The following is a 12,616-nucleotide window of genomic DNA, read 5'->3' as shown; positions in this document are numbered from 1 at the left end:
AACTTCATCTCACTCCATTGGTTCAGCCAATGAAGATCTCCAAATGGCCGGGGGTAGACTCAGTTTCCAATTTACCAGAATCATGACTCTGTTCCCTGAGTAACAGGGGTCCTTTTGGTACTAGAATCTCAAAATCCAGGGAGCCCAGGGTTGTGTGAATGGAAACAAAAAATTTTTCAGTGGATTCTCAGCTGTCGTATGCAAGGATACACTACCACCTTTACTCTCAGTTGATGGCATGTACTGCATATTGTAGAATGCTGTCTCAACCTCACAGGGTGTGGTCTCTTAGCGGGGGCCACAGCCAAACCTTCAGGAAGCCATTCTACCATCTGTGGGCAATAAGACATGTGATAAGGATGGTGAATTCCAAGGGCATGAGCCTACTGTCAAGCTTCCTTTGCCTTGAGTAATTTATTGATCAGAAGAGATGTGGTATGATACCTGGATAACCTATTAAAAATGGTGACCTCCAAAGCATCTGCCTTCAGCTCAGGTCATGATCTTGGGGTCCTGGGATCGAGCTCATTGGGCTCCCTGCTCAGGGGGGAGCCTGCATCTCCCTCTCCATCTGCCCCTTTCCCCTAGCTTGTGCTTATTCACACATGCTCTCTCTCTCTCTCCTTTCAAGTGAATAAATAAAATCTTTTTTTTTAAATGGTAACCTCCACACTTTCTCACATTCCCTATCCCTCTCCTTACTTTCTATTTCTAGATAAGATTTATCACTTTCCAGTGGACCACAAAACGCCCCCTCCTGTCTCATTCACTGTGTGTTCCCATTACCTAGAATAGTGGGAACTTCGTGCCTGAAGAGCTAAACTCTGGCCCCCATTCCTGGTGGCCAGAATGGGCTGGAGCAAAGGGCTGCTGCCCACTCACCCCATTTCTTTCTACTGCTCTACTACCTGGGTGGCATTGGGAACCACCGATGAGTGGTGCCAGAAGTAGGCTGGATTTGCATCCAAGAGCTTGACCTATGTGTCATTCAGAAATGCACCCTCACGTCCCAGCTCACCTGGAGACGTCATGAACTGACATTCCTGATGGCAGGTAGAGCCAGAAAGATGCCCCGGAGCTTCTATCATCACCTCCGGAGTGCCCAGCTAACTGGCCTGATGCCAACCCCATGAAGAAGAGCTTCCTCTTTTCAACCTTAGAGCAGAACCATCATCTACTGGTGCTTCAAACACTCCTCAAGTATTCTTCTTATGTGCAACATTCAGAGATGAGCAATCCTCCCGCAGGCGAGTTTCTAAATAAACCTGTGGGTTGAACAGCTGGCACAGAGGAGGGAACTGAGGCCTGAGTAAAAGAGTGATGGCACGAAGTGAGGCAGTGGGAGAGATGTCAGAGCCCACACAGCTCTGAAATCAGACAGGCATCCAGAGGTTCGAATCCAGGTTCAGACTCCCTTGAGGTCCATCTCCTTAAGTAAGTCGCATAACCTGTCTGAGCATCCGCTTCCTTGACAACGTTAAGGGCTAGAATAATTCACCTCTTAAGAGTGCTGTGGAGATTGAATGAATGGGAGCAAGCCCTTCCAGAGTAGTGGAGCAAGAACCTCTGAAAACCATTCCTCCACAAAAGCAAAGAGAGCATTAAAAAAAGGATCAAAATCCACTTTTCTGGAACTCTGGAAATTAACTACAGGCTTGCAACAATCTAAGAAGCATTAATATAAACAGCAAAACAGCTGAATCTCTGTAAAAGCAGTGAGAAGATCTGCGGCATTTTCATTTTCCCTAATCCCATCTCTCCCTCCATAATTCATGGTAGCCTTGAAAACCAGCAGCCTTGCAACAATGACAGGTATAAAAACAAGCAGCCTCACAGTCACTGGAGGGGGCGGAAAGGACTTGGAGCTCCCCAAAAGCCCCGTCCCCAGAGAACAGTCACCATTTGATCTGCCTGGTACACTTTTTGCTAAAAAGCTCCATTTTCAAAGCTTGTATTTATTTGATTCACGAGTTTGCCAGTATATCACGTGGGTGAAATTCCCTTCTTTTCCTGGTTAGTTGAGTTTTACCATGGAATGTGGTTGGATTTGATCAAAAGCGTTCCTGCATCTATAGGATGATCACATTTGTAATTTGTCTGTTTGTTCAGTGACTTGGTTGGACTGATTCTGAGAAATCATCCCACTCCCGCATCCCCCAATCCTACTGCGTGAAATCTCTGATACCACCACTCAGATTTTTTACCTCTTCTTTTTGCCTTTTAACCTGCCTCTCTAGGATTGTCCCTGGTTCAGCATGAGCCACTGATGGGTCAAAGTTGCGCATAAGCCCCTCAGAAGTTAGATTTTTGCCTGTTACTGCTATGCATGTGACATAGAAGCAACATAGACAACTCAGAGGGTTCACTTCTTTCTGCCTTATGTTCAGCCAGAAGCTAGTAGTTCAGAATTCTTTCTATGGTCTCTCCTGAGAGGAATAGCCCTGGGCATACGCACCATCTTCCAGATGGCCAGTGTTGACTGGGATATCATTTTAAACCCCGGCTTGGGGTCCCTGGGTGGCTCAGCGGTTTAGCGCCTGCCCAGGGTGTGGTCCTGGGATCTGGGATCTGGGATCAAGTCCCACGTCGGGCTCCCTGCATGGAGCCTACTTGTCCCTCTGCCTGTGTCTCTGCCTCTCTCTCTCTGTCTCTCTCTCTCTCTCTCTCTCTCTCTATGTCTATCATGAATAAATAAAATCTTTAAAAAATAAATAAATAAACCGCAGCTTGGGAGACCACACTGAGTAGCAGTAGCTAACTGTTCAGTAAATGCAGGTCCAAAGTTCTTGTAAGCTCCTTGTGGCAATGAGGCTTCACATGTTCTGACACAGCTGGGTACAGTATGGGGAATGCCTTCAAGTGTACCCTGAGTGCTGCTCTGAATGCTCTGGTGTGGGTACAGTCTTCCTGGCTCCCAGAGCTGTCCAGAATTCCAGGAGGGCTGTGGGAATCTGCCAGATTTCCCTTCAGGCTTGGAGTTTTCAACTCTGGGCTCTGCAGGAAGTCGGTCCTCTCTGGCACAGTCGCTGAGCTCCTTATCCCGGATCCTGCCATTTCCTCTGGGCGGGACCCTGGGCTGCTTCAGCTGAGCTGGGGTGGGGACCAGAATTTCTGGGACTGATGCTCATGTTCTACAAGTGAGCCATGGGACTGGATGGGGTGGCAGGCCTTGTTTTCATGGCAGAGGGAGAAGCAGGCTCCATGCAGGGAGCTTGACGTAGGACTCAATCCTAGGACCTTGGGACCACGACCCGAGCCAAAGGCAGACGTTCATCCACTGAGCCACTCAGGTGCCTCTGCTCAGAGGAATCCTAAAAGGCAATGGGAACCTGGACACCTTCTCCATCCCAATTCCCAACAAAATCCAATTTCCTCATCACAGTTTAGAAGTACGTGTTCTGTCCAAGCTCTGCTCACTCTTCCATCGCACTTGGGACCATCTTCCCTCTACTCCCAGCCCTGTCTTGATCCTTCCTATCTCTCTTCCCTCTTTCCCACCTTGAAGACTTTCCCTTTGCCTACAGTCTGCCCCACTCCAGCCTCCCATATTCCAGGTCTCCGCCGCACAGAACTCCTGGGAACCAAGGCTGACCAATATCCCTAACCATCCTGTCAACCACGTCCCCACCTGTTGCCTGTTCCCTTCCCCTTTTAGCACTTAAAAATTAAAACAAAATGAAATGAAACAAAACACTACTATGGATAATTTCACACATACTAAAAACAGATAGAAAAACACAATGAGTTTCTTACATCCACTACTCAGCTTCAACAGCGGGCTAAATTTTGCCATTCTGGTTTGCTCCCTGACACCTGTTAGGAATATTTGAGAAGTAAATCCCAGGTACCGCTTCATTTTACCCAGGTGCACTTTAGGATACATATCAGAAACACCCCCCACCTTTTTTTTTTAACATGGCTGCAATGCCATTGTCCCAATTATCCCTTTGTATCTACTACACGGTTGGGAATCCACTCCCCTGATTGTGGCTTAGACATCCTTTTACCATTGGTTCCTCTGAACCAGGATCTAAACTATGGCTCTACGTGATATTGGTTGATGAATCTGGAAGTCTCTCTTTCTCTTTCTCTCTCTCTCTTTTTTTAATCAAAAGAGTCTTCCAACCCCCAGTTTTTATGCCAGGCATTTGCTGAAGAGACAGGATCAGCTGTCCTGCAAATTGGCCCCACATTCTGGGTTTGGCTGATTACATTCTCATGGTTTCACTTAACACGAGGATGAGAATGTTCCTCTTTTCTCTCTTATTTAGAACTAGAGGAAATACATTTTCAAGAAGATGTCATCTGTGATTCCCGGGGCTGGGGTCATGGGGCAAAGGTCCGTGCATTCTACATATTGACACGTATTGCTGAGAAGGTCGCTCTAATTTATACTCAGGATGGTGGGTGAGCAGGCCCGTTCTCACCCCCAGACACGCTCAGATTGAGCCAGCTCCTAGACTTGTTTTAACTTGCGATCATGTGATAATTCTGCTTCTGGCCACAAGAGGCCAGCAGGGCCCAAGCATTGGACCCAAGGGGGCTCTTCTAAGGCTGGATCCTGGGCTCTGAATCTTCTTAGGGGGTCTGGGATCAGGGGCGTCCAGTAACCAAGAGGTGGGTGAGTGGGGCAGACTGGACAAAGGTGAACGAGGGCTGGGGCATGTCAGAGAGGCCTCGGTGAGAGTAGGGCTGAATGTTGGAGCTGGTAGTCAGCTCCCAGAAATTTGAACACTGAACATTTCTTCTGTGACTAATGTCACTTAAAGCTTATAATTCTCAATTATAGCAGTAACTGGGCCTATGAGTACCACACACTTGCTCTTTACCTTTCCTACATCTACACACAGAGGGCAGGTACAAAGATATGGCCTTTTAAAAAATTGTTATACAGGGGCTCCTGGGTGGTTCAGTGGTTGAGTGTCTGTCTTTGGCTCGGGTTGTGGTCCTGGGGTCCTGGGATCGAGTCCCACATCAGGTTCCCTGCAGGGAGCCTACTTCTCCCTCTGCCTATGTCTCTGCCTCTCTCTGTGTGTCTCTCATGAATAAATAAGTAAATAACCTTTAAAAATTGTTATATAAATTTTAGGTCTTTTTAATTTTATTGAAGTATAATTAACATACAGCAAAATTTCCTCTTATGAAGTGTACAGTTCTATGAGTTTTGAAAGATTTATACCTTCACAAGCCAGATACAGAACAGTTTCACCACCTCCCAAATATCTTGTATCCCTTTGTCACCAACTTCTGCTTACCCCTGTCCCCTAGCTGCTAGAAAGCATTGAAGCCTGTGAACTAATTTCTGTATATGGTGTGAGATAGGGAAGGAACAATTTTCTTTTGCATATGATTGTCCAGTTTCTCCAGCACCCTTTGTTGAAGAGACTGTTTTTTTCTCCATTAATTACCTTGACATCTTTGTAAAAAAATAAAGGGCCTGTTATCAGGCTTTCTACATTTTATCCCACTGATCTAGGTGTTCATTCCTTCCCCACATCCATAATGTCTTGATTACCACAACTTTATAGTCGATCTTGAAATCACATGGTATGATTACTCCAATTTTGTTCTTCTTTTGGTATTGTTATATCTTAATTTTAGAACTGGAATAGCTTCCCTTTAGAGATGAAAAACCTGAGGCCCAGGTAGAGGATGTGAGTTGTTTGTGGTAAGGGGCTGGATGGAGCCTGGATCCCCAGCCACTTCCTTCTCCACCCAGGTCCTCTTAGAGTCAGTAACAATTCAAATCAGTGGTTCCAAAGTCCTAAGTGTTGAGAAAAGCACAATCCATACCCGTCTAGTGTTCAGTAACAAAAATTCAACCAAGGAAATGTTAAAGATCTGGTTGGCTTTCCCAATCAATTCATGTGTCTGGCATCATCTCATCCAGCAAGTAGAGGGGAGCTCCAAAGGGCCACAGAGAAGGAAAGGTGTTTAAAGATAGCAGAAACTGGGACACCTAGGTGACTCAGGTGTTGAGCGTCTGCCTCAGGTCGTGATCCCAGGATCTTGGGAGCGAGTCCCATATCCAGGATCCCCGCAGGGAGCCTGCTTCTCCCTCTGCCTATGTCTCTGCCTCTTTTTGTGTCTCTTATGAATAAATAAATAAAATCTTAAAAAAAATGATAGGGGCAATTATTAGCAAAGAATCTGTTGTTTTAGGCAAGGTCACCCTCGTAAGGGGAATGGATAGGATCCATTAAGTCAATTTCCTAGAGCTGACCGGGAACTCGCATGTTGATGTGTTAAAGGTTACGTTTCCAAAAAAGAAAAAAAGATTACGTTTCTGGGAGGTTGAAACTGCAGTTGGATTAGGTACCAAGTGTTGGTTGACTGGCGGGGCCTTACCTGCAGTGACATCATTTTGGTCCTGTGGTTTTCTTTTTAACATTCAATGATGTTTTGTGTTTCTTGTACATATAAAACCAGAACAAAATTTTAAAATCTACTTACCGCATCACACCCATTATCATGAATATTTAGAAAATGATATTTTCTCTTGGGGCCCCAGGGAAAATTTTTAAATAAAGAGCCAGAGGACAGGGGATCCCTGGGTGGCTCAGCGGTTTAGCGCCTGCCTTTGGCCCAGGGCGAGATCCTGGAGTCCCGGGATTGAGTCCTGAGTCGGGCTCCCGGCATGGAGCTTGCTTATCCCTCTGTTTGTGTCTCTGCCTCTCTCTCTCTTTCTCTCTGTCTATCATAAATAAATAAATAAATAAATCTTAAAAAAAAAAAAAAAAGCCAGAGGACAATCACCTCAGGTGGGGAAGTTACCTCCTCCTTCATTCTTCTGACAATTCAGGTTATCATTACTGATATTACCTGCCTGGTTGTTGTTGGTTTTTTTTTGTTTTAAATCTGAGGTCCCTCAGTCAATGGAGGCCCTGGATTTGAATTTAGCTTCAACCTGCATGCAAGTCTCTCCAGCATTATTGTCCTTTGAATGGTGCCCTTGGGCACTTTGCAAAGGCAGAGGTAATTTGGCTTCCTCCAGGATTTGGATGGTAACTCCTGGGGACGCAGTGCTGAGATGAAGGATGTCTGGAAGATAGAGACCAGATAACCCAGATTATAATCTGCCCCACACACACCCCCTCCCCCAATTCTCATCTCTACTGGTTTGGAAGCTCAGGATTTGGATTCTGGGCTAAGTCAGGAGTGGAGCAGACAGGAGAAGGGCATTCATTTGGAGGAGGTAGGAGGCTAGGACCAGAGTACAGGCGACCCAGGAAGAACCTGGATAGTTCAGAGCAGGGAGGTCCCCAGTAATAGGAGGCAATCTCCAGGAATGAGGAGGTACCCTCCTAGCTGTCAGGCCCTTTGGGGGATTGCTGTGCCCACCCGGCACCCCTTTTTTGCAGCTGCACCCAGTGACAGGTGTATGGGACTCCCCCCTTCCCTTGCCATTCACCCCAAGAATAATCCCCTAATTGACCTCCTTGTGCTTAATCTCCTCCCAGAGCCTGTTTCCCAGGAACCCAAGCTGGAACAAGCTGGTTCCTGGGAGCTGCTCCTTTTCCTTCCTGGGAAGAACTGAAGCTGGCTCAGGGACCACAAAGCTATACAAGAGACAGGTTTTTCCCCCTGCCACCTGACAAGGACAAGTCCTGCTCCATCAGGCTGAACAAAGAGAGGGGTGTCAGAGTCCCAGCTCTGAGTGATGACAAGGGACAGGGGATCCTGGTTGGACAAACTCTCCAGCAGTTGTACATACATTGCTAAAAAGGAAGCCCAAATGGAGTCACTTATCTTAAAAGCCTCATGTGAGAAAACCAGGACTTAATACCTAACTTAACTCTACCCCCCAAAGTAACCTTTAACTACCCCCTCTACCCCCCAAAGTAACCTTTAACTCATCAACCTGGAATTTCCTGGTCAGCACTAGGAAATTTACGGATAGACATTTTCCATTCCACTTAGGAGGGTAAACTTGTCTAAAATAATGCATTCTTTGCTAATAATGTCCTTTTTCCATTCTCTCCCTGCCTTTAAAAATCTTTCCTTTCAGGACTCCTGGGTGGCTCAGTGGTTGAGCTTCTGCCTTTAGCTCAGGGCATGATCCTGGGATCCTGGGATTGAGTCCCACATCAGGCTCCCCGTGGGGAGCCTGGTTCTCCCTCTGCCTATGTCTCTGCCTCTCTGTGTCTCTAATGAATAAACAAAATCTTAAAAAAAAAGAAGGGTTATAATATTAAAAAAATAAAATAAAATAAAAAATAAAAACCTTTCCTTTCTGGCAGCCCAGTGGAACTCCCCTCTGCCTGCTAGATGGGATGCTGACCAATTCATGAATCGATTAGTAAAACCGATTACATCTTTACTAAATTGAATATTTAATTATTTAACCACATGTATCAAATAAAATCTGGAATATATATTATAAAATCTGAGATATACAAGTATATATAAACTATATATGAGTGTGTGTATACATATATGTGTACATGTATATATCCACATGCATATATGTGTAGGTAGATTATAGATAAGATATAGATTAGATAGGTTATTGATAAGATATAGATATAGATATATAATGTAGGAAGTGTTGGAGATCGGGAGCAAAGGGTCAAGAAAGAATTCTTGAGACGTCTTTGGTACAAAATGTGGTTTTATTAAAGCACGGGGACAGGACACGTGGGCAGGAAGAGCTGCCCTGGGGTTGTGAGGAGTGGCTGATTTTATACTTTTAAGTTGAGAGGGGGTTGGGGAGAGCTTAAGTCTCTAAGGAATTTGGAAGCAAAGTTTCCAGGACCTTGAGGAGCTAGCTGTTGTTAGGAAAAAGGCATTTATTACTGTCTAGTAAAACCCTAGTTGGGAGACTCTTCAGATGTATATCTATAGGCCATAGGCTTAGAGGATGATTGCCGACAAAAATCTCCTGGGGGAGGAGGTAAAAATAACGGAAATTTCCAAAGAAATTTTTATATGTTGAAGGAGACTTACAGGGGCACCTGGGTGGCTCAATCAGTTAAGCATCTGCCTTCAGCTCAGGTCACACATGATCTCAGGGTCCTGGGACTGAGCCCCATATTGGGCTCCCTGCTCAGCAGAGGGCCTACTTTCCCCTTTCCCTACTCCTCCTGCTTGTGCACGTGCATGCTCTCTCTCTGTCAATTATATAAATAGGAGATCCCTCGGTGGCTCAGCGGTTTAGTGCCTGCCTTCGGCCCAGGGCGCGATCCTGGAGTCGTGGGATAGAGTCCCACATCGGGCTCCTTGCATGGAGCCTGCTTCTCCCTCTGCCTGTGTCTCTGCCTCTCTCTCTATGTGTCTATCATGAATAAATAAATAGATCTTTAAAAAATATATATATATATATAAAATCTTCTTAAAAAAAAATAAAGGAGACTTCCAGAATCCTAAGTTTGGGATAATGTTAAGGTAAGATTGCCTTTGGTCCTTAGCGAAGCATTCACGTGAAGGCAGTTGAGTTGTGAAAAGAAAGTCACTCAGACTCCCAAAGACTTGTCGATGGGCTGTTAAGTTGCTGGGAAATTTAATTTTTTTTTCTTTTGACTTTGTTCCCCAAATCAGATCTTACTTGAAGGTACAGAGAGTGATGGAGAAACTATAAAACCTTGAAAGGAGTAACATTTGCAAGTTTGTAGCTTGGTGCTGGAGGACAGCTTCAGTGTGGGTATTTGAGCTTCCACTATGTTTGCTGCCATATTCCTTGGGGTTTGAGGGGCTGATGGAGGATTTGAAAACTATTCCTGCCTGTCTGCTGAGTGCACTCCACTTTAACCTTAACCCCTATGGTTTTGTTTTGTTTTGTTTTTAGATTTTATTTATTTATTCATGAGAGATGCAGAGAGAGAGAGAGGCAGAGACATAGGCAGAGGGAGAAGCAGGCTCCATGCAGGGAGCCCGATGTGGGACTCAATCCTGGGACCCGGGATCACGCCCTGGGCCAAAGGCAGATGCTCAGCCCCTGAGCCACCCAGGTGTCCAGACCCTTATGGTCTTAAATCCAATCCAGAGGTACGTCTATTGGGTGGTGTTCACAGAAAAGCATGGACAGTGAGATCTGGGAGGGGGAACCCGACCTCACTGGGTCGGTGACCAGGGGAAAAAGACTTATACCCTAGACCCGGATGGACTTCAGGATTGTCCAGCATACCTGTAAAACCATATAGGTACTTAGTGGCTCTCCAACCAACTGAGCCAGGGTCCCTGTGAAGGGGGCCCTGGCATCAGCACTGTTAGAAGCTTTGCAAAAAGTGCTAAAATTTGAGCGCCACTGGCCCAAAGTCAGCGAAGTAATGTTCCCACAGCGTCCACTGTTGCACCTGCTCACCTCTGGGCAAGTGTGGAGAGAGGGATGCATGCAAACCAGATTGATGCACACAAAGCACCCAGCACAGGATCTTGATCTGTGATTCTTCTCCTTCTTCCCATTTTGCACATCAGAAAAATATAGCTAGCTGGTGGCAAAGCCACAGACAGAAAAGTTATGTGTGCCAGCTGCCTACCATCCATTCATTGCCTGTCTACCCTGAGGTGACTGTTTACCTTGCACCTGGCCCTGCAGGTGGGTGGTCATGGTCCCCAAAGGTTAGGAGGTGGAGGGCTGGAAGTTGATCTCACAGCAGAGGACTGAGAAAGGACAATGAGCCACCCCCCACTCCCTTGCCAGCCAGGAACTGGCCTGATGACACATACTGTCCACCCATGTCTGACAACGCTGTTCTGTGACCCTGATACAGTGAGACAGAGAGCAAAACCAGCTTGAAAGTTTGTCTAACCACAGATCAAATTAAGGTCCCTGTGCAAAGCACAAAAATACCAAATATCTCTACCCTCCTGGCTAATCAAATGACTGTCACTGATTTGTCAATCACAGCTCCACCCTCACCCTGCACTTTCCCCATTCTAGGGAAGACTTATTAAGATATCCCATCAAGAATGAGTCCTGCTTCCTGAGAATATCTAAAAGCACAGCCCCTGGGACATCTGAGTGGCTCAGCGGTTGGCCGTCTGCTTTTGGCTCAGGGCATGAACCTGGATTCCTGGGATCGAGTCCCACATCGGACTCCCTGCGTGGAGCCTGCTTCTCCCTCTGCCTCTGTCTCTCTCTGTGTGTCTCTCATGAATAAATAAACAAAATCTTTTTTAAAAAAATGAAAAAATAAAAGCACAGTCCCACTTCCTTGAACTCCCTCAAGCACTTAAGGCAAATACAAATTCTGTCATAAGTCCTTCCTGACCTCCCTGGAGGAGCCATCTTCGGTTCCCCATGGTAGGCCCTCCTCCACCCTGTAACCAGTCAATAAGCCTCCCCGCAGGTACGTCATCAGGCAGTGTTTGGCTGGTGGGCATGGACGGGATGTTTCCGTGGGGCTCTGGAGCTGGCACAAAAGGAAGGAGAAGACAGTTCCCTAAAAGCTCTTGCAAAGGAGACCTTTGAACTGGGTCTGGAAGAAGAAATAGAGACCTGAAAAAAAAAAAAAAAAGAAATAGAGACCTGCCAGACAACTTGAGGAAGAATGTCTGGGGGTGGGGTGGGGTAGAGGGGATAGCATCTGCATAGTCACAGAGTTCTAGAAAGCCATACACATTTGGGGAGTCTGTTTGGATTCATTTATTGGGTGTGGGTGGTGGGCGAGGCTGTTTTATCCTGACTATCCTGAAGGCAAGGGGAGCCACTGAAGGGTTGTAGGGAGAGGAACTTAATCAGACTTGTGTTTCAGAAAGTCGCTCTGGTAGGGAGGGTTGGTGGCCTGGCGAGGCTGAAACAATGGGGACTTTGTTTCCAGACACTGCTAGGCACATAGTAGATGCCCGTGTCATATCTACTGATTGGGGACGGAAGTCACCAGGAGGGAGGAGGAGAATCAAGGCAGAGGGTGCTGTGGGGTCCTGGGGACGGATGGCAGAGGTTGGCTTCATGGGAGGGGATTGGTGATGTGGTCAGGGAAGGGGTGAAAAGCATGGGTGGTTGGGGGGGAGGTTTCTCTCCCTCCCTGCTTGCCACTCTTCCTCTTCAAAGAGCCAGGAAGATAGTAAGAGCTTAATCAGTGTCCATTCAGGGAGACAGGTGTAGGTCTGTTGGCTTGGTGTGGGACAGCCTGCCTGAGAACGGCTCCTTGTCCGTGAACTAGGAACATCTCCTGTCATGCAGAGCTACGGAGGGTACTAAGGGGGTAGCACATTTCCAATAAAAACGTCTGACCCAGGCTGCCTTTGTTCCTTTGGTAAAGCTGCAAAGCAGGCGCTGTTACTTCCACTTTACAAGTGGGGAAACCAAGCCTCGTTGAGTGGGAAGCACCTGGGTTCAGCGCACAAGGCTAGATGGTGGTGGAGGTGTATCTTGGATCCTGGAAGGCCACCTTCAGAGCTCCCAGCCATGGCCAGCCTGGCCCAGGGGGTGGTATGGGGTGGCCTAATGGGGAGGGGTCAGAGGAGTAGCAGCAGAGCCCCAGAGAAGATGCGTTGGGTTTTGGCCAGGAGCAGTTGGGGGGGCTGGGCGCTCAGGTGATCGTGAGTGGTTGCTATGGCAGGGGCTGTAGGTTGTATCTGGAGACAGGCCACAGTGACCCTCCCAGGAGTGGTGATGGACAGGCTCAGTGACAAGCTTGGGGGTCCTGAGACCATGCAGTGAGCAGGAGGTGGG

This window comes from Canis lupus, chromosome 8 (genome assembly GCF_048164855.1).
Source record: "Canis lupus baileyi chromosome 8, mCanLup2.hap1, whole genome shotgun sequence".
Taxonomy (NCBI): Eukaryota; Metazoa; Chordata; class Mammalia; order Carnivora; family Canidae; genus Canis; species Canis lupus.
This window is presented reverse-complemented; position numbering follows the sequence as displayed.